This window comes from Arvicanthis niloticus, chromosome 17 (assembly GCF_011762505.2).
Source record: "Arvicanthis niloticus isolate mArvNil1 chromosome 17, mArvNil1.pat.X, whole genome shotgun sequence".
NCBI lineage: Eukaryota > Metazoa > Chordata > Mammalia > Rodentia > Muridae > Arvicanthis > Arvicanthis niloticus.
Window position 1 is genome coordinate 19,479,709 of NC_047674.1, and position 20,732 is coordinate 19,500,440.

The 20,732-nt window shown below is 43.7% G+C and overlaps 1 long non-coding RNA gene across 1 annotated transcript; it reads right to left on the reverse strand.

Moving 5' to 3' along the window:
- Nucleotides 1-4,251: 4,251 nt before the first annotated feature.
- LOC143434770 (uncharacterized) lies at nt 4,252-9,985 on the reverse strand. Its single transcript, XR_013104527.1, has 3 exons — nt 9,739-9,985; nt 6,730-6,788; nt 4,252-4,758 (listed from the first exon to the last, which is right to left on the reverse strand). It is a non-coding gene; the product is annotated as an uncharacterized LOC143434770 (long non-coding RNA).
- Between the last annotated feature and the right edge of the window lie 10,747 nt (nt 9,986-20,732).

The following is a 20,732-nucleotide window of genomic DNA, read 5'->3' on the forward strand; positions in this document are numbered from 1 at the left end:
AAATAAAAATAAATAAATCTAAGACAATGGGAATTTTCTCCAGCTGATCACAATGGCACATTATCTGTAATTTGAGCATCTCGAGAAACTAAAGCAACAGAATCATAAGTTTGAAACAAATGTAAGCCAATAACAAGACTCTGTCTCAAAAGAAACTGAAACAAAGAGAAACAAAAACAACTTCTGGGGCTGAAAAGATGGCTCAGCAATGAAAAGCCCATTCTGCTCCCACAGAGGCCCTCTGTGAGCTGTCTTCAGATGGTTAGCAAGCACAGCTAACATTTGGCACACATACACACACATGCAAGCCTGTATACACACATGCAAACCTTCACACATACTGGGAGGGCTAAAGTTATCATTACTGTGGTTAAAAGATCTATAAAACAGAAATGCCTCTAACCTGTAAACCCCACTTATGCAAGGACAGATAATTTCCTGGAATGTTAGGAGCTATTGTTCATGTAAGAAAGCAAGCTGCATGTTTTCACTTTTGTAAACAAGATTGGTTGCCCAAATTGCACAGGATGTGCTTGATCACACATGGGCAGGAAGTATGTCAGAATGTATGCTTGCCCCCATTAGTTGAAGGCAGAAAGTGTGTACCCTTGTGGGTTTTGCCTTTATAAGCACCTAATATAATTCTTGGCTATTCTGTGGGAATCCTAGGTATGGACCTGGCCACTATCCATCTTCCTGGCCAATATTTAATAAAGCTTGCATTGAATTTAGCTTAAAAATTATGGTAGTCATCTTAGTCTCATCCTGTGGGATTAACAGTAGAAGCTATTGCACAGAGAAACTACCAAACTACAGTGCTCTGTGGGGAAAAAAAAAAAAGGTTTAGTGACTATCAAATTGCAGAGGCCTCCTCAGGGTAGGTAGTGGGTGGGAGTAGGCAGAAAGAGGAGCAAATGACAGAAAAGCAACCATATTTTACATGGCTGTCAGCAGGGTGGGGATCTGAGTGGATGCAGGCTGTTCAGACTGACTGCCCTGACCTGAGGTAGTTGACCTTTGTGGGAAGGAGGATTAAGGATGCTTCCTGGCAAACAGAAACCCACTTTAGGGAGACTGTTTTTCTGATAAACAGAAACCTGCCTTTAGGATTATTTACCAATAACCATCCTTCTGTTTACCTGGCCAAAGTCTTTCTATTTAGGACAAAGTGTCACCAGCACTGCCACGTGAGGATGGGAGAAGAGCTTTGGGGCTAACAGTGTAGTTGGCTGATACAAATCAGACTCCATGGGGTTTTTTGTGGGGTGGGGATGTTGGGGGGTTAAGATAGAAAAAGAACAATAAGTTGGGTGAATAGAGAGGCTGGGGAGGAGTTGGGAAATGGGAAAAAATATAATCAAAATATGTTGTATGAAAACATGTTTTAAAAGAAAGAAAGCAGGAAGAGAGGGAGGCAAGGAGGAAGGAACAAAGAGAGAGAAGACAGGGTGATCGGCAGGTAAAGGCATCTGAATGCTGCATGATAGAAGAGAACCAACTCCTGAAAGTTACCCTCTGACCTCCACATGTATACGGTGACACACATGTGAACATGCTTGTGACATACATGCACTCCACATACATACACACACACACACACACCAGCAAATAATGCAATCTTATAAAGGAAAGAAGATAGGAAGAAAGGGAGGGACAGAGGGAGGGACAGACAGAGGAGGGGAGGGAGGGAGGGAGGGAGGGAGGGAGGGAGGGAGGGAGGGAGGGAGGGGATGGGAGAGGGTTTGGGGAACAGTGACTGAGCTCCAGAGCTCTTGGAAACTAAGCCCCTCCAGCCTCACTGGCTAGAATGAGCATAGCCTTTTTCTGAGCCAACCATGTCAAGAGATTAAGGGAGCTACCCTATTTGACTAAAACCAAAGCATCAACTTTGAAGGAAAAAAACTAGGAACTAAGCCAAACAATTGTGAGTTTAGTCTTCTACACTGACCACTGCTGTTAGCAGATTTATAATTATTGATTTATTGATTGCTTTAAAACCAACAACTGCAAGGCTGTGAAAAGCCCTGGTAAGCAGAGATAGATAGATAGATAGATAGATAGATAGATAGATAGATAGATAGATAGATAATAGATAGATAGATAGATGATGGATAGATAGATAATAGATAGATAGATAGATAGATAGATAGATAGATAGATAGATGCATACATACATACATACAAACATACATAGATACATAGATACATGATATATATGTATAAAGAGAGAGAGATGATAGAGATATGTGTATATACATATGTATATAGCCCTGATAACTTTACCTTCACTATGTATATGACTAAGAGACTTGATCTATTTTTTTAGACTTTAAATAAGGAAGTCCAAGATCATTAAGAGAAAAATTTGGAAGCAAGAAAAAGCCAGGCTCTTGCACCGCCACAGATCAAACATCAGGAGCTTGTTGCTCACTCTGTCTTGGTGGCAATGAATCAACCTTCAGAAAGACTGTTTTAGTCAGCCAGGCAGCTACAGGCTGAGACAGGAGTGGCCTGAGTTCAAGGATAGGCTCAAATATATAGTAACAAGCCAAGTTGGGCTACAGGGTAAGATTCTGTCAATAATAATAATATGAAAAACTGGAATAATGAGAAGTGTGTCTTGACTTTTGAGTTGATCAACAGCTGAGCATGGTGGCTCATGACTTTAGTCCTAGCACCTAGAAGGCAGAGGCAAGCAGATCTCTGGGAGTTGGAGGCTAGGTGATTCTACATGTGATTCCAGAATAGCCAGAGCCACACAGAAAAACCCTGTCTCAAAAAAACAAAACAAAAAAAGAGGGGGAGCCAGAAGACAGCCCTCACCTCCCTAGCTGAGGAGACAAGGGAGCTCTCACTTCTCACTTCCTAGGGATGCCCCGACAGGATTAACTATCTGCATTGCCAGATTGCTACTCACGAAACACCGGCAAGATGAAGAAAGAACAGGGCACTGCCAACACTGTTCATTTGGGTCTAATTCTACTCTTGGCCCATGCTAAATGGAATGAAAGTAATGGAATGACAGAGGGAGATTATGTCAGTCTTTGTCCCCCAGAACTACTCAATGCCCCACCCTCCACTTCCCACCCCAACACTTTCAGTTTGAAGCAATCAGTGGAAAATAGAAGAAGACACTAAGGAAAACCGGTATGGAGCTAGGTTCAACAGAACTCTGAGCCAAACATGACTTATGGCTAAAGGAAATATTTTCTGGGTCCCAAGCCAAACTCCTAAATGAACAGTCTTCAGGGGTGGGTCTTGGGAAATTCTTGTATTTTTTTTTAATCTAGGTATGGTGGCACTTGTTTATTTATTTATTTATTTATTTATTTACTTAATTATATTTGCATGTATATGAATGTTTTGCCTAGGTGTATGTTTGTGCACACATGCATTCCTGGTGCCCAGGGATATCAGAAGAACACATTGGATCTCCTGGAATTGGAGTTACAGATGGTTGTGAGCTACCATGTGGGTACTGGGAATCAAGCCTGGATCCTCTGGAAGAACAATCAGTTCTCTTAAACCCTAAGCCATCTCTCCAACCCGTCAGGATGCCTTTTAAGAGTATCTGTGGTGATATTCGTGCAGATAATGTTTGGGTGAATTTAGGGCATAAGAAAATGGTTCTTCAACTCCAGGGTAGAAAAACTAGATGCCGGGTGTTAATACACTGCCAAACTATATCTTCTGCTCTCAAGATTATCTGACACCAGCCTGGACTAGCACAGGCCAGAGAGGAAAGATATAGTGCAAAATGTTTGGCTGAAAATCAAGGGGAAGCTGATCTTGCTGACATGGCAAGCAGGCATTCCAACACACAGCAAGCTCCCAGCAGTGGTCGAACAGGAAGAATTCTTAACTCATGAGAGAGTCCTAAGGTTTGGGTCTATTCACACCCACATGTACCTTTGTCTGATGTCTTCATAAAATATGGCCTTGCAAACTTTCTCTTTTCTGATTTGCATCTTAATTATGTCAAATTACAACACAGCTTAATATACAAGTGATGACTAAGGTACTTATCAGTCAATCATCTACCCACTCCCAGCCCTAAGCTCTTGTCTCCACGGTCTAAACAACTTGCTGAACACTAAAACTGCTGGTCCAGGTTAAAAATATGATTTGTGGATTTACGAGTTTTTCATGAAAGACCCTCCCCCCCAACAATTCCTCCAAAACTCTGAGAATTAATTAAATAAAATGGTCTTTGGCCAGGTATGGTGGTGCTTGCTTTTTAATCCCAGCACTGAGGAAGCTGAAGCAAGTGGATCTCTGTAGGTTCAAGACCAGCATGGTCTACAACAGCCAGGGCTACATAGGGAAATCTTATAAAACAAAGACGAAAACAAAACTAGAACAAAACAACATTTGTCCAGGCCTGTGCAAGTCACATGCACATGGGCCATGTTATCCTGGAGTCCAGCGTTGAGTGACTTTTTAGTGTCTATAGACCATTTCTGTTGAGAATGGAAAATGGGGCTGGAGAGATGGCTCAGTGGTTAAGAGCACTGACTGCTCTTCCAGAGGTCCTGAGTTCAATTCCCAGCAACCACCTGGTGGCTCACAACCATCTGTAATGGGATTCAATGTCCTCTTCTGGTGTGTCTGAGAATGGGAAATGGATCTTCAAGCCCTTCTGGAGATTCTCCAAGAGACCTTCCAGACAATGATTAATTGCTCTCTTCTGTCATCCAACCTTGACATATAACATCAGGAAGGCAAGGCTGTTGAGCATATGCAATGGAGGAGCTGATTCTGCAAAGACATAAATTAATATCAATTAATATTTAATATCAAAATATAGTGAAACCAAATGGCCCTGTTTTGGCCGTGTGCCGGGTGACCCATTTCTGCCTTCATTGTGCACAGAATATGGGAAGCAACAAAGAAGAGAGAAACTGAAGAATAGAATATGCAGAAAGCACCTTTCAAAACTACTCCCACACAGGTAATGTTTGGATTGTGACATGGCTGAGGAGGAGGCAGGGAATAAAATTGCAAGACCATACATGTACCAGACTGCAGGTTCCAGAGATGGTCACAGAAGTGTCTGCCATTCCCACCTGCTCTTCTGAAGTGGAAATTCACTATTCCAATTTTCAAAAGGTGGGATCCACCTGCACTCCATCTCTCTTGAATCTGGATAGGCCAATGACTACCTTTACCAAAAGAGAATGCTTCCATTGTGTTTTAGAACCTTGCATGGGGATCCCTGAATACCCTTGTAATTAGCCCAGTGTTTCCTGCTGGGTACCATGCTTGAGAGGCATGAGTAGAAGCACCAGTTGACACCTCAGCTGAGCAGAGAACCACAGGGTGCTTCATCCTTCGGGTCTAACCCTTGATGTCCACATAAGACACCTTAAGATAGAACTAGCCAATTAAGCCAAGTTCCTGCCCCACATAATCTATGATTAATGTGTGTGAACAAAAATTAAAACTGAATCAAAAGGATTGCAGAGGTGGTACAATGGTTAAGAGCACTGGCTGTTCTTGTAAAGGATCAGGATTCAACTCCCAGCACCCACACAGTGGCTCACAACCATCTATAACTTCAGCTCCAGGGGATCTGATGCCCTCTTCTGGCCTCTATGAGAACTACACTCACATGTACCTATCCACATAGTCACACATGTATACACATTTACAAAATAATAAAGATAAATCTAAAAAAACAAACAAACAAAAAAAACTGAATCTTAAAACTTTTCAGAACTGAGATTGGTCTTGAAATGGAAAAGGAGATAACTGGCCATGCATGTGTTTTCAAAGGTGGTTAATTCCTTTCCTCCTCATTAATCTCTTCCTCAGTCCATGAAGGTATTTATCATCCTCTTGCTAGAAATTATCTCTCTAGGGTAATCTAGACTTTTTTGTTTATTTGTTTGTTTTATTTTGTTTTTTTAGATTTCCAACAAAGTAAGAGAACAAAAGAAAAACAAGAAGATAAAAACAACCCAAGAAAATAGTTAATTAAAATATTTTAATTCATCAAAAATTCAATTAAACCTCTAGAACTAAAAAGCTTGTTCTAGAAAGTAAGCAATCTGTCGAAGAATAACCAAAAACTGATGGTCACTTGTAGCCAAAAATAAATAGAATTCAGTTAGAATACGTGTTGGCAAACTTTGAAAGGGAATGAATTGTACTAAAATGGAGGTGCTGAGGGAATGTAATGATAGAAATATCTAGTAGGCTGTTGGAGATAAAGATAATTCATATATATATATAATTTTTATATATTATTTATATATCATATATATAATGTATTTTTTAAATTATACATTTATGAGGCATTTTCTATCCTTTCTTCTCCAAGACAATAGTTGTCTTAGTTTTGTTTCCTATGGTGACATGACACAAGCAATTTTAAGAAAGAAAGGGTTTATTTCACTTGTAAGTCTAAGTTATAGTCATCACTGTGGAGGAGTCAAGGCAGCAGAAACTTAAAGCAGTAAGTCACATCTACTGTCAAGAATAGGGAGCAGTGAGTTAATGCATGTGTGCCTGAAGCTAGCTGGACTTCTCTGCTTTTATACAGTTCAAGACCTCCTGTCTAGGGAATAGTGCCACCCACTGTGGGCAAGTCTTCCCACTTCAATTAATACAATCAAGATAATCCCCCCAAAGACAAGGCTACAGGCCAATCTGATCTAACAATTCCCTTTCCTTAATCTAGGAATATTATTGTATTCATTAGCTTTTGGTCTAAAGCAGACTACTTACCATCATCATCATCACCACCACTACCACCACCATCTTCTTCATCTTCTTCTTCCTCTTTACTGCCAGAAAAAAAAAGAATCAGCTTTTCAGGATATGTGGTTGATCTCTGTTGAAATTATTCAACTCTGTTGTTTAACACTAAAGGGACCTTAGACAATACATAAGTGAATTCATATCATATCCCAATAATATTTTATTCCCCCTCCCAATAGGTAACAAACTGCCTTGTTTGAAGTTTACTGGAACTCATGGATCTGTCAGCCCTACATCTGCTCAAACTCATAACATGACCAGACTCATGTGAGACAGAATGTGACCAAGCCTGCCCGGACTGCTCTTTTACTGCCCCCACCCGCTCCCTGCTCACTCTTTCCTGGCTTTGACTCCCTCCAGCTTTGTTCAGGCATGCAGCTTCCTCATGGAGATGCCTGTTATACCCTGAAGCCTCTCTAGCTGATTTTTTTTTTTTTTTTTTTTTTTTTGGTTTTTTCGAGACAGGGTTTCTCTGTGTAGTCCTGGCTATCCTGGAACTCACTCTGTAGACCAGGCTGGCCTCGAACTCAGAAATCCACCTGCCTCTGCCTCCCAAGTGCTGGGATTAAAGGCGTGTGCCACCACCGCCCGGCCTCTAGCTGATTTATCCATCCTACATGAAAACATTCTGTAGCCCACACTGCAAAACCAGCTCCCTGTTCTTCAACAAGGAACTGAGAAGCTGATATAGTTGAACTTCTTCAGCTGGATAAAGGTCCCTTTCCACAGCATCTATTAGTAAGAATGATCAGGACTGTCCCAAGAGGCAAGCTTTGTATCCATCATTTTTACTGTTTCTGTGACAAAATACTCTCCAGAAGAAACTTAAGGAAGGAGAGGATCACTCCCACCCAGAGTTTCAGGGTGTGGAGTCCATCATGGCAGGGAAGGCTGGCTGGCATCAGGAACATTAGGTAGTTGGTTGTGTCATGACATCTGCTGTCAGAAGGCACACAGAGGAAGAATGCTGTTGTTCAACTCATTTTCTCCTTTCTATTCAGTCTGGTACCCCAGGCCATGAAATGGTAAAGCCCACATTTAGGATGGGTCTCCCTAATTAATCTAATCTAGATGCTCCCTCACAGGCCTGGCCAGAGGTCTGTTTCTTATGTGGCTAGAATCTCCTGTTAAGTGAGCAAGCAACACTAACTCTTGTGGCTCTCAAAGAGCCTGTGAGGGGGATTTTTAGGAAAGGCACTTCAAAGTGTGCTACACAGACAAGGAAAGTGGTTACTGTTGTCCCTCCAAAGGTCTCACAAAACTGTCGCAGTAAAAATATTTGCAGCCAAGCCTGATGTCCTGAGTTCAATTCCTGAGACCCAAATTGTGGAAAGAGAGAACCAATTCCTGCAAGTTGTCTTCTTTTGACCTCCACACATGCACCAAGGCATGAATGCATGCATGCACAGGTGGGTGGAGACACCACCCACCCACATACGTGCACACACACACACACACACACACACATATATACACACAAATGTATTTTTTTAAGTTTCAAAAAATTGTCTTTAAGAGCAAAAACTTGAAGATACCTCAGAGAGGCTCTGAGTCCCTCAATATCACATGATGTGTCTGTTGCTCTTTGTCATCTCTGTATTTAACTACTGGCTTATCTCCATTTTCTTCTCCCTCAGCATAGACATCATGAGGACAGAGACCTGCCCTGTTCCATTATTGTAATCCCACCATTTAGAGCAGAGTCTGGCTCACAGTGGCATTCTTCGAGTGTAGTTGAATGAGTGAGAGCAAAGGACAGTGATAAAGATGCTAATGCTGATGCTGATGCTGATGCTGATGCTGATGTTGATGCCGATGCTGATGCTGACGGAGATGCAGAGACTAGATGCTACATGTACAGCTACTCTGAGCCAGGCACTGTTCCACCCTCTTTACATATTATACTTACTCCTTCCAACAATGCAATGAGACAAATGCTATTTTCATTCTAATTTACTCAAAAAAGACAGAAAAAAAAATGAAAACAAAACTAAAACCAGAAACGTTAGGTAAAGTGCCCAAGATCACGCAGCTAATGAACAGCAGGGCCACATTGCAAATCCAAGCAAGCCGGAGACAGGATCATAGCTATTTAATTACACTGCTCTGCAATGATGGATGAGCCCTGGTCCCTTACAGAGACATCCTTGAGGAACAGTGGACTAGAAGCTAGACTGTGTCAGATGCATGAGTAGATACAGACAAGGGTCAGGTCAGTTCAGGACATAATGAGAACTCTCCTGCTGAGAGGCAAACTGAGGTCAGAGTGTCCTCAGCACCCAGAGTGGACTGAGCCCTCTGCTGTCAATCATTAATCAAGAAAAATGTCTCCCTAACTTGCCCACAGGCAGGTCTGATGGAGGCATATTCTCAGTTAGTGTTCCTTCTTCCCAGATGACTCTAGCTTATTCAAGCTGATAAAAAAAAAAAAAAAAAAAAAAAACTAACCAGAAGACACTCCGTATTGTATAAAACAATGACTTTACAGGCCGCACCATGCCCCAAGTGGCTCCATTTTACAAGCAGCTTTTGGCTTGATTTTTTAGTATAATAGAGAAGCTGACTCTGCACCTTGGTGGACACATATCATTATCTTTCTGTTACCAAGCCCCAGCCACAGGCTGATAGATAACCCATTCCTAAGTTGAAAGGATGCTACCTTATAAATTCAGCCAAGTAGATGTGAGCTTATAGGAGCAGCACAAGGCATAGTAAAATCATGTCAGGCAAACCAGGCCTAAGCTTACCAGGTACACCAGACTGAAGAAAGGGTGTGATTCCCTCACCTAGACCCTACAAAGAGGAAGACACACGACCCTGCCGTAGCAATGGTTCCACCAGTCTGTCTCTGACCACAGGGTCACAAAGGACTAACAGGTAAAGGACTCTCAACTATCCCAAGAGCCTTAGCTCAGCTTAGTTCAGTCCCAATTACTCAGAGGGTCTATTCAAACTGTTAATCTACCTCGAAGTTACCTCTATGGCCTTCGCAGTCCCACACTTCATTTCTGTAGTCAAACTCAACCCTGAAATTCCAATCAGCTCTGACTCTATGGCCTGGCTACACAGCCGTGTATTCAACCGGATCTCCCCAGGCTCAGTCATCTGACCGACTCCCATGCCACACTCTTTACAGATCCATCAGCTTCCAGCTTCCACTGTGTCCAGCCTCTTCAAAACTCCTTGAACTTTACTATGGCTTTTGTAACATCCATCCATCCAAATAGACATACGTACAGTGTGACATGTGATCTGAGAACTGGTATTAATAGTTGAGGTTGGAATAAAAGAACCCGTGTTTGTCTTGGCTGACGATCAGGGCAATCCTTGGCAAACTCCTCCCAACAAAACCAACATATCTTATGAATTTATTGTTATTCAGTGAAGTTCTGACACCATGAAAGGACACACACACACACGTGTCTGTTTCTGACTAAGCCACTTACAACACCTGTGATGGTGTTTTAAACAGTCTGAGGAGAGCTTAAAGGAAATCATGTGCCTTTCTAGTCCCCAGGATGGAGTCTCTCAAGAAACAAGGCACAGAGGAGCTAACTTCCGCACTGAGGAGGTGAAAAGATGTTTGACCAGCACGTCTGTCTTCCACCAGCAATTAGGAGAAGTTGATTCCCAGAAAAGAAAGTTGAGACAAGCTCAGCAAATACAGCGGGGCAACTCCTTCTGGACTTTGTCCCTAACAGGAACTTTCAGTTCCCTTTACTCCCCCTGTCCCTCTGCCCCCCCCCCCATCCCTTTGGACCTGCAACCTAAGTGTGACCGGGACGCCTCACCTAAATAATTAATCTTTTAGATTTACAGAGCCAGGCAGGACCCTGGATGACCTTTGTTTCCTTTTCTTTTTCAGCTGGAATTTTGTTCTGTAGCTCAGGCTGGCTTTGTGACCATGGCTGTCCTTGAACTCCGGATCTTCCTGTGTTAGCATCCCCAAGCACCGAGTTTACAGGCAAGCATGTGTCATTATGCCAGGGCTCTTCACACACCGTCCCCATACACTTCCCTTAGGCCTAAGTTTTACAAACTGTTGTGAAGTTTAACTTGCAGAAAAGTAGTATGTCTACCTTTTAAAATGCAGGAACTAGGGGAGTGGAGAGGTAGCTTTGAGGTTAAAAGCACTGGTTGTTCTTGAGGAGGACCTGTGTTTGCTTCTCAGCACCCACATGGTAGCTCACAATTGTCTGTTACTCCTGTTCCAGAGCCTCCCACAGCTTATTCCGGCTTCCACAGGCACCATACACCATGCACATAGCACACACACATACATGTAGGCAAACACTCATATACAAAAAATTAAATAAATCTTAGAAAAAAAAAAAAAAAGAGACCTTGCCAGGCAGTGGCGAAACACACCTTTAATTCCAGTCCTCAGTAGGCAGAGGCAGGTGGATCTCTTGAGTTCGAGGCCAGCCTGATCTACAGAGTTAGTTCCAAGACAGCCAGGGATGTTACAGAGAAACTCTGGAGAGAGAGGGAGAGAGAGAGAGAGAGAGGGAGAGAGAGAGAGAGAGAGAGAGAGAGAGAGTGAGAGAGAGAGAGAGAGAGAGAGAGAGAGAGAGAGAGAGAGAGAGAGAGACCTTTTAACTCTAAACACATTCTCCTTGACTAGTCCTTGGCATCACTTGGTTGTATCTTCTTCATAGCCTTGTTAGGCTTCTTTGGCAAAATGTATGTTCCTCGGAAACTTGGCGTCCACCCTAAGAGGCTCATAGCTTTGAGACTGGTGTGTCTTCATATAACTCCTGTGCCATTCTCAGTACTGGTTGTGCATGGTGTGGTTCTCAAAGCAAGCCATGTCTTCACAGTCAACCACAGCCCCCCGGGTTCCTGGAACGAGAAAGGGAAGAGCGTTATTATTTACTTTGAGATGAAGTCTTGCTTTGAGTTCTAAGCTGGCCTGAAATGTACTCTGTACCCCAGGCCAGTCTTAAACTTGTGGTCTTCCTGCCTCAGTCTCCCAAATGCTGGGGTTAGAGGTGTGTGCCATTATTTTCAGCTCTGCTCTCTTGCCCTGGGTCCCAGGGATCTTTCACACAAAAAACTTGGAAGCCACACATGGCTTTAAGTGTGCACTTTTTCTTGTTTCTCATATCCCACCCAACTTTCCCATTCTGCAGGGAAAGGGACCACAGGAAACCGTATGAAGGAACTCCATAATTGGTTTTCTCTAGAAAGAATCTTCTCCATGCTGGTCACAGGGTTGCTCTGCTAGAACCACGGAGTCTCATCCACTTAGTCTAGCTCCGAATAACACACAAGAAGACTCACCATCTAGATGGCACTAAATGTAGTCATAAATTTTTTTTCTCAACCTATTTTAGTAAGCATTCAACATTCCCTCTAGCTTACCACCCACCAGAGGTAATGCAAAAGAAAAGTTATGAGGACACAGGGGAAGTAGACCTGTTTAGAAATAGTTCTTTGGGGACGAGTCCAATCTTCGTTGTCAGGATATCAGCAGTTCAGTCCAGTAGCAAACACCAAATACGAATCAGCAGCTGCAGTCCAGTCCTGTGGGCAAACACCACACATGAACCAGCAACGGCAGTTCAATCCGGAGGAAACCAGAAGTCTGAGGTCGCTGAGGAGACAGCAAGAACCTCACGAGCAGTTCTTTAGTGAGTATCTTTCTATGGCATCACCACAGGGGAGCCTCGGCAACACAACGTAAAATGAACCAATACATGCATGTTGTTAGCAAAGAGTAATGAGGTGGAACAAAACAAACCAATGCTCCAGCTCCTACTGTGTGGGGGTCATATTTACATTCCTTCTGAACATCATGCATCCTTTCATGAGTCAGCTATAGCAAAACATCCTTTCACCTGTGTGCCCCAGCAAAACATCATTTGACATAACCGACTTTTGGGTAGGAAGGAACAGAAATTTCCACTTCAACTAAACTAAGAGCTTTAGAATGAGAAATGTCCCCATGGACACAAGTATCTAAGCACTTGGTCCCCAGTTGGTGGTGCTGTTTGGGGAAGTTTAGGGGGTGTGGCCTTGCTGGAGGATATACATCACTGGGGGGGGAGGGGGCTTTGAAAGTTCAGTCTTGCCTCAATTCCAGTTTGCTCTTTGCTTCATGTCTGCTCCTGAAGATGTAACCTCTCCGTTTCATGCTCCTACCTACCACCATGCCTGCCGCTTGCTTCCATGTCCCCCAGCCCCAGTTCCACCATGATGGACTATTTTCCCTGAGAAACCATAAGCCAAAGAGACCCTCTCTCTTCCTTAAGTTGGTTTTGATCACTGTGGTCTTTCACACCAACAGAAAAGTAAGTAATACAGACCAGAAGTCTTATCACCATGGGGAGGAACCAGGGGGCAAAGACAGGAAGTGTGAGCAAAGCGGAGCTTCCCAGTGTTCTCTGGAACTGCACAAGATGGGGAAGCAAAGGCTGGAAAACAGGAAAAGCAAAGCAATTGGACTAGGACTGGTTTCCTGAACACTGTTAATGAAGGTTATCAGGGGACCACTGGCTTGCTACAGGGAATTCAACACTGGGGCAGGAGGCTGTTAAAAATAATGCCAAGTCTCCTGGAGACCTAATGCCCAGCATTGTTATAAAAACTTAACGTACTCTTTACACTCTGGGGAACATTTCAAAGAGACAAAACAGGCGTCTTCTTGTGGACCCCAGCACTATCGTCACCACTCGGACAGGGTCACAGACAAACAGAACAGTATCACCAATAGCCGGTCTCTAGACCCCAGACAGAGGAAGCCTCTGAACTCATGGCTGTTGGTTAAAGTGACCCAGGCCCATGCTCTGTCACTAAAATGTCCTGTTTTGTGCCCCCTTTAATCTAGACTATTCCCGAATACTGGTCCTTTCAGACACTTTCATTTTTGTGGATTTTGTTTTGCAGTGCTAGGCTGCCTGTGTGCCAGCCAACAGCACCTCTGTGAGTCACAGGTCTCGTCTCCTTGACCTTATGGAAGAGTACCGGGCAATTATTCTGAAAAATGTCAACAAACTTGGGTTTGTCTGATGGTACCTCATAGTAAGATTAGATAGATAGATAGATAGATAGATAGATAGATAGACAGACAGACAGACAGAATGAATTATCAGACATTATTTTACATGTTACATAATTCGATACAGGAGTTGAGCTGGCTTGTCAGTTAAGAGCACTGGCTGCTCTTTCAGGGGACTTGAGTTCAACTCCCAGCACCCATGCGGTGGCACCATGCGGTGGCTCACAACTGTCTGTAAGTGCAGGCTCTGGTCTTTTAGTTACCAGGCACACACATGGTTACACAAGCATACTATACCTACAGGCAACACATATCTACACATAAACATAAATAAACCTAAAATTTAAAACAACAGATAGCCAGACAAGATGTTGGTTTTTTGAAACAGGGTCTTTCTACATAGCTCTGGCTGTTCTGTCCACTCTGTAGACCAGGCTGGCCTCAAACACACAGAGATCCACCTGCCTCTGCTTCCCGAGTGCTGGGATAACAGAAGTGTACCACTACACCTTGCCTAAAAAAAAAAAATCATTAAAAAATCTGGCGGCGGGGCAAGCACCCTCAGCCTTCCGCCTACAGTATTTCTTTTCATCAAGATGAGGGATAAGCCAGGCTTGTCAGAGCTGAAATAAGACAAATCAAAATTGAAAACTAATATGAAGAAAAAAAATTACTTTTCCCTGAAATGAAACTGCAGTTGGAGAAAGAGGGCTTAACCAGAAAATGAAGGCCTTCTTTCTCCCAAGAGCAAATTTCAGCAGGGCCCAAAAGTCTCGTTTTCAGGCTTATTTCTGTAAACGTGTACATTTACTGACAGCTTCTCATCTCTATTGCCTGCCAAAGGGATCTTTAAATTGGTTTTTTTTTTTAACCTGGTGTATAAATCCCAGTCAGCAATCTCATCTTTGTGGGCCTTGGTAAAGAGTCTTTTGCTTCCGGCAAAGCAAGCTGACTTTAGCCTCTCTGGGCACCTCAGTTGCTTCCCTGTCTTTATGAAGTGGCATGCTTTTGCAGTTCCTGGAGTTTATTCTCATCCCTAAGGTCACATGAAACACAACCCCCCCCCCCGCCCCCTTTCCCCCACCAATGACTGAACTGATCTTATAGAGTCCAAAGTGTCTCCGGGGATTTTTCATTCGTTGGTGGTTGGTTGTAGGTTTTTTGGTTTTGAGATAGGGTCTCACCTGACTGCCCTGGAACTTGCTATGTTTCAGACCAGGCCAGCCTCAGATTCACAGAGATCCTCCTACCTCTGCCTCCTGAGTGTTGAGATTTAAAGAATGTGCCACCATGCCCAGCTGAATCTCCAAGTTTTCAGACCTCCCTGATAATTTATGCTGCCTCTTGAGAGGACAGTGATAGCAAAGAAATGTACTTAAGCATGGTGGGAAGTGTCTGAAATCCGAGAACTCAGGCTGAAGCAAAACATAATTGTGAGCTTCAGGCTGGCTTGTGCTACATAGCCAGACCCTGACTAAAAGTGGGGAAACAGATACCAGTGTTGGACAATTTTATCCATGAGGTTTGTAGGCCATTCTTTTACTTTAAAAAACAAAACAAACTACAACCCAGGGGCTGGAAAGATGGCCCAGTAGTTAAGAGGACCTACTACCCTTACAAAGAACCCAAGTTGGGTTCCTAGCATCTACCACAGCTGGCTTACAATAGCTTGTAACTCTTGCTCCAGATCTGATGCCTCTAGCCTCTGTGGGCGCCTGCTCCCATGGACACGTGTGCGCGCACACACACACACACACACACACACACACACTTAAAAGTAAAACCAAAAATTAAGGAAACAGAAACATATTCGTTAACAATATGGGGATAGAGTACTTGGCACACAGAATCGTTTAACCTTTGCAATAACTCTACAGTGTAGGTGTGTGACTACCTCCACTTTGGGGCTGATGGCCAAGCTACAGGAATGCACAGTGTAAAAGTTAGTTTCCTGCTCCAGTCTGGTTGACTTAGACACCTAAACACCATGTACTCCTGACTTCTGCATGCATGATCTACTACTGCCTTACCAGGGACAGGACAGTGCCTTGGTTACATCATGGCAGACCACACAGTGCTAAGAGTTTCCCAATACTGGCATGCTTCCTGCACAATGTATTAAAACTGTGTGACCTTCTCTTGCAGGGGACCAACCTGACAAGCCACTTATCGAAACATCTTAGGTCTGGAGGCTGCTAGCACCCAAAGAGATGTATACATTCATTTGATTTGTCTTCCATTTCTTTCAAACCTCCTGAAACTTTTCAGAGTTCTGTTGCAGGATATTTGGTCACTCTGAACCCCAAGATTGTGTTATTTACTGGAGAAAAGAACTGTTTTCAGTTTTGGTGTGGCTCAGTCCCAGCACACACCTTTAATCCCAGCACACACCTACAAGGAAGCACCCATGTCTGAAGTAATGCCTAATTGAGTGGCAGGCAAAGTGACGGAATCAGAGAAAGACAGAATCAGACATGTCCAACTTTAAGGAGAAGAGAGAGGAAAGGGAAGCTACTTAAGAGAGCAGTGCAGAGAGAAAAAGAGAATGAGAAAGGAGGCTGTTTTGCTGGATGAGTTTTACAGAGAGGTTGTAGAGAGAACAAGCTAGATGCAGGTGAGGACAGAATGAGAAGGAGCCAGATTAGAACAGATTGCCAAAGTTAGTTGGAGGCCAAGCAGAGCAATTCAGAAGAATCTGAGAGAGAGAGAGAGAGAGAGAGAGAGAGAGAGAGAGAGAGAGAGAGAGAGAAGCCAGATTGAATCAGTCAGCTTGGAGAAGAGTTTGAGCCAGGACAGCTGAATTGACCAGCCAGCCAGCGATCAGAAAGAACTAGGAAGGGGTAAGCTTATTCAGCAGTAAGTCCCAGAGGCTGAAAACATTCTAGACCCTAGGTTAGATTGTACATAGGTTAGAAGCTTTGAGGACTAGGCCTAGGTTAGCAGACAGAGGCAGTAAGCCTCGGAAGTGACAGTTTCATCTGTTAGAGCCTGTCCTCCTAGCATAACTGCAGCCATTTTTGTTTTATGCCCACCAGCTATTTCATATCATTATTGTAATGTGCCTGCCAGTCACTGATGCAGAAAAATAACTTGACTCAGAGCAGGGTCATGCTGACCACATACCCTGTTATGTTCCAACATTATGAGGTTTGTTAATCTTAAGAAATTCCACTGGGGCTGGAGAGATGGCTCAGTGGTTAAGAGCACTGACTGCTCTTCTAGATGACCTGAGTTCAATTCCCAGCAACCACATGGTGGCTCACAACCATCTGTAATGGGATCTGATTCCATCTTCCGGTGTGTCTGAAGACAGTTACAGTGTACTCATATAAATACATAAATAAACTTTTATTAAAAAAATAAAAAGAAATTCCACAATTATAAGCTTCATGTAGAACCCACCAAATTAAAGTTAACTATGAACTGTTATATCTAAAATGGCTTAAGTCAGGGGCAACCACCAGGCAACACTTCCAGCACCTGCGTATGAGTTCATTGTGGTATTTGAGGTTTTAGCCTTTCCAACTGACCCTGAGAAACGTCCAGCACGCAGCTTTAAGCTGTTGTCCTAGTTGACCAGTCTTGAAGTGTGTGTTCAATAAACTATCCCTGTTTAACTGAGATCTGTGTTCGTGTGGTCTGTGGGGCGACTCCTAGATCCCAACACATCAGGAGAATAAAAGTTACATTTACAGAGTTCAGTACTTTACTGTCTTCATCTCCAACCTTGAAAGATTCTTTTGATTCTATTACAAATGAAACTGCACTGACAACTCCTTGGCTTCACTGGCCGGTTCTAACATTTTCTTGAGTTTCCATGACTTTTCTATATATAATCATTATCACCTGAAATTAGACATCATTTTACATTTTCCTTCCCAGGCGGGATGCCTTTGTTGCATTTTCTAATTTTTTACTTTGTCTTATTTGAGAGAGGATCCCACAGTGTAGCCATGGTTACCCTGTAACTCACTATGTATACAAGGGTGGCCTCCAACTCACGGAGATCTGCTTGCTTCTGCCTCCTGACAACATGTCTGACTTGCATAGCAAAATTTTTTTAACATTAAAAAAATAGATTTAGAGCCTGGCAGCACCTTTAATTCCAGCACTCGGGAGGCAAAGGCAGGTGAGGTCAATCTAGTAACAGAGTGAGTTTCAGGACAGGCAGAGCTACACAGAGAAATTCTTGTCTCAGAAAAAAAAAAAAGACTTGGGTGCTGGAGAGCTGAACATTTGCTGATCTTACAGAGGACCCAGATTCTGTTTCCGACACCCACGTGACAGCTCTCAACTGTCTATATAACTATAGTTCCAAGGTCTTCTCTGGGGGCCCCAGGTGCATGCCTGGTACACAGGCATATGTGCAAGGAAAACATTCAAACATGAAATAAAGTAAATTAAGAAAAAATAGATTTAGTAGGTGGGTAAGAGATTCCCTGGGGACATTAGATAGGAGGCCTGGGAGTTATTTAATTAGGGTGATGGTTCCCCATATTTATGATAAATCACACTTCTAGAGCTCTACAAGACTGCAGGCCTGGGGGGTCAGGAGGGGATCTTGCTCTTACAGGCCTCTTGTATTTGTTTTCTTTTCACTGTGACAAAATTCCAACAGAAGCAACTTAAAAGAGGAAGGGTTTACTTTGGCTCAAGGTTTCACAGGTCCATCTTCAGTGACAAAGAAGGCTCCACAGTGGAGAGGCTCTGCCGGTGACAGTAGCGGCCTGTGTCAGTATCCCTTTACTTCTTATGGATCCGAAAGTAGCGCGTGCGGGAGGGACAACACCAGAAGCAGATAGAATCCTCAAAGTCTGCCCACAGCCCTCTAACTTCTGCTAGCCACACGCACCACGTGACCCAAATGTTCCAGAACCTGGCCAAACATCACGGATGGCTGGAGACCAAGTGTTCAGAATCTTAAGTCCGTGGGGGATGCCTCACACTCAATTCAATTCAAGCCATAACACCTCTTTTAAAACAGATGGATCGTCTGTATTTGAGATACTTGCCTGGAACTCTATTCATAAAGAAAGAGAGAGTGAGAGGAAGGGGGAAGGGGAGGGGAGAGAGAGAGAGAGAGAGAGAGAGAGAGAGAAACTGTCTTGTACCCCAGACTGGCCTTGAAATGTGCCCCCTCCCCAACCTCCCAAGTGCCACCACATCTGGTTTCCCAATCTTGACTGCCTGATGAAAGCGTATTTGGAACGCATGGCGTCCGAGAAGAGCAGTCCGAGGGAGTACTCGACAAAGTCCATTTATTCTGCCATCTTCATCGGAGAAGTGTTCCCTCAAATGTCCTCATCGAGTCATTCTTCACAACCCTCTAGGTTATTAAGATGACTATAGGAAGGCTGGGGGTGTGGCTCGATCAAGAGAGCACTTGCTTAGCCTGCACCAAGTTCTGGGTCTCATTGCATAAGCTGACTGGAGGTGGTACACGGCATAATCCCAGCACGTGGGAGATGGAGACAGGAAGATCAGAAGTTCAAAAGCCATCCTCAGCTACATAGCTACTTCCAAAGCACCTCGGGGCATGTGAGCTGCTATCTCTCAAAAATTAAAAAAAAAAGGGGGGGGCTTGTGGGTGGGGGAGGGGACTGTAGAGATGGCTCAGCAGTTAAGAGCACTGGATTGCTCTTCCAGAGGACCTGAGTTCAATTCCCAGCTTCCACATAGCAGCTCACAACTGTCTGTAACCCCGACACTCTCACACAGATATACAAGCAAAATAAATAAAATAAATCTTTTTTCTAAAGCCAATAAAGCCAATGACAATATAAAATGAATGTTCTTTAGAGGGAAAGGGGGAAGGAAAGGAAATCCACGGTGGGTAGCATAGATGGTTCCGCCAAAGACATCTATATCCTAATCAGGAACCCGTGACTATGTGACCTTAAACGGCAGGAGGGGAATCAAGGTAGCAGATGGAAGTACATTGCTAGTCAGCTGGCCTTAAAATAGACGTGTGAATTATCCAGGAAGGACCAAGATAACCCAGTGGGGAGGGGGGGGGGTCCATAGAAATGGAAGAGAAGGGGCTGAAGAGAACACGCAGCAGTAAAGGTAAAGTAAAGTACCAAGCCTGACCAAACCTCAGAACCCACAGGATTCAAGGAAAACTGCCTTCGGAAGGACTTCCACAGACATACTGTTGCATGCAAACACACACACACACACACATACACACACACACGCACACACACACACACACTGCATGTTTAAAAGAATTTAAGTTTAAAAGGAAGAGAAAAGCAAACAATGGAGAACAGGGGCCCTGAGTACCCATGACAGTCAGAATGATGCAATGTCTATGGTTTTGAAGATGAGGAAGTGGCCCCCAGCCAAGGCGTGTGGGCAGCCTGCAGAAGCTGGTGGCTCAGTTAGGGCTGCCAGGAGGAACACAGCCTTCAGTGTGCCAACGCGCTGAATTTTAGTCCAGTGTGGCCCGTTTCAGGTTCTGGCTGCCAGAACTGTAAAATAATGAATTTGTGTTGCTTTCAGTTACTATGTTTGTGGTCAACAGGAAAGTACAGAGACAACCGGTTAGGTTAGGTAAAAGAGCGCTTGCTTCATGTATTTAACAAAATACTAAAAACACTCCGAGGGCACAAAGTATTATGTTGCTTGCCTATGGGTGTAAGTAACAGGTACTTCAGAAAGATGGGAAGAGGTGGTACCCAGACTAGGCCAAAGATGAGAGATTTTCAGTCCACTGTGGCTGTGAGTGTTGAAATCGCTCTACAAACTGCTCTCTTTTATGGCTGAGACTCGTATGAGGCTCTGATTCGTTACTTTCCTCCTAGTTAAAAAAAAAAAAAAGAAAAAGAAAAGAAAAAGAAAGAAAGAGAAAAAGGGAAAAAGGAAGGACGCCCCCCCGCGCGCGCGCGTATTCGCCCAATCCCCCCCCAACACGCGCGCGCGCGCGCGCACACCCACACACACACACACACACACACACACACACACA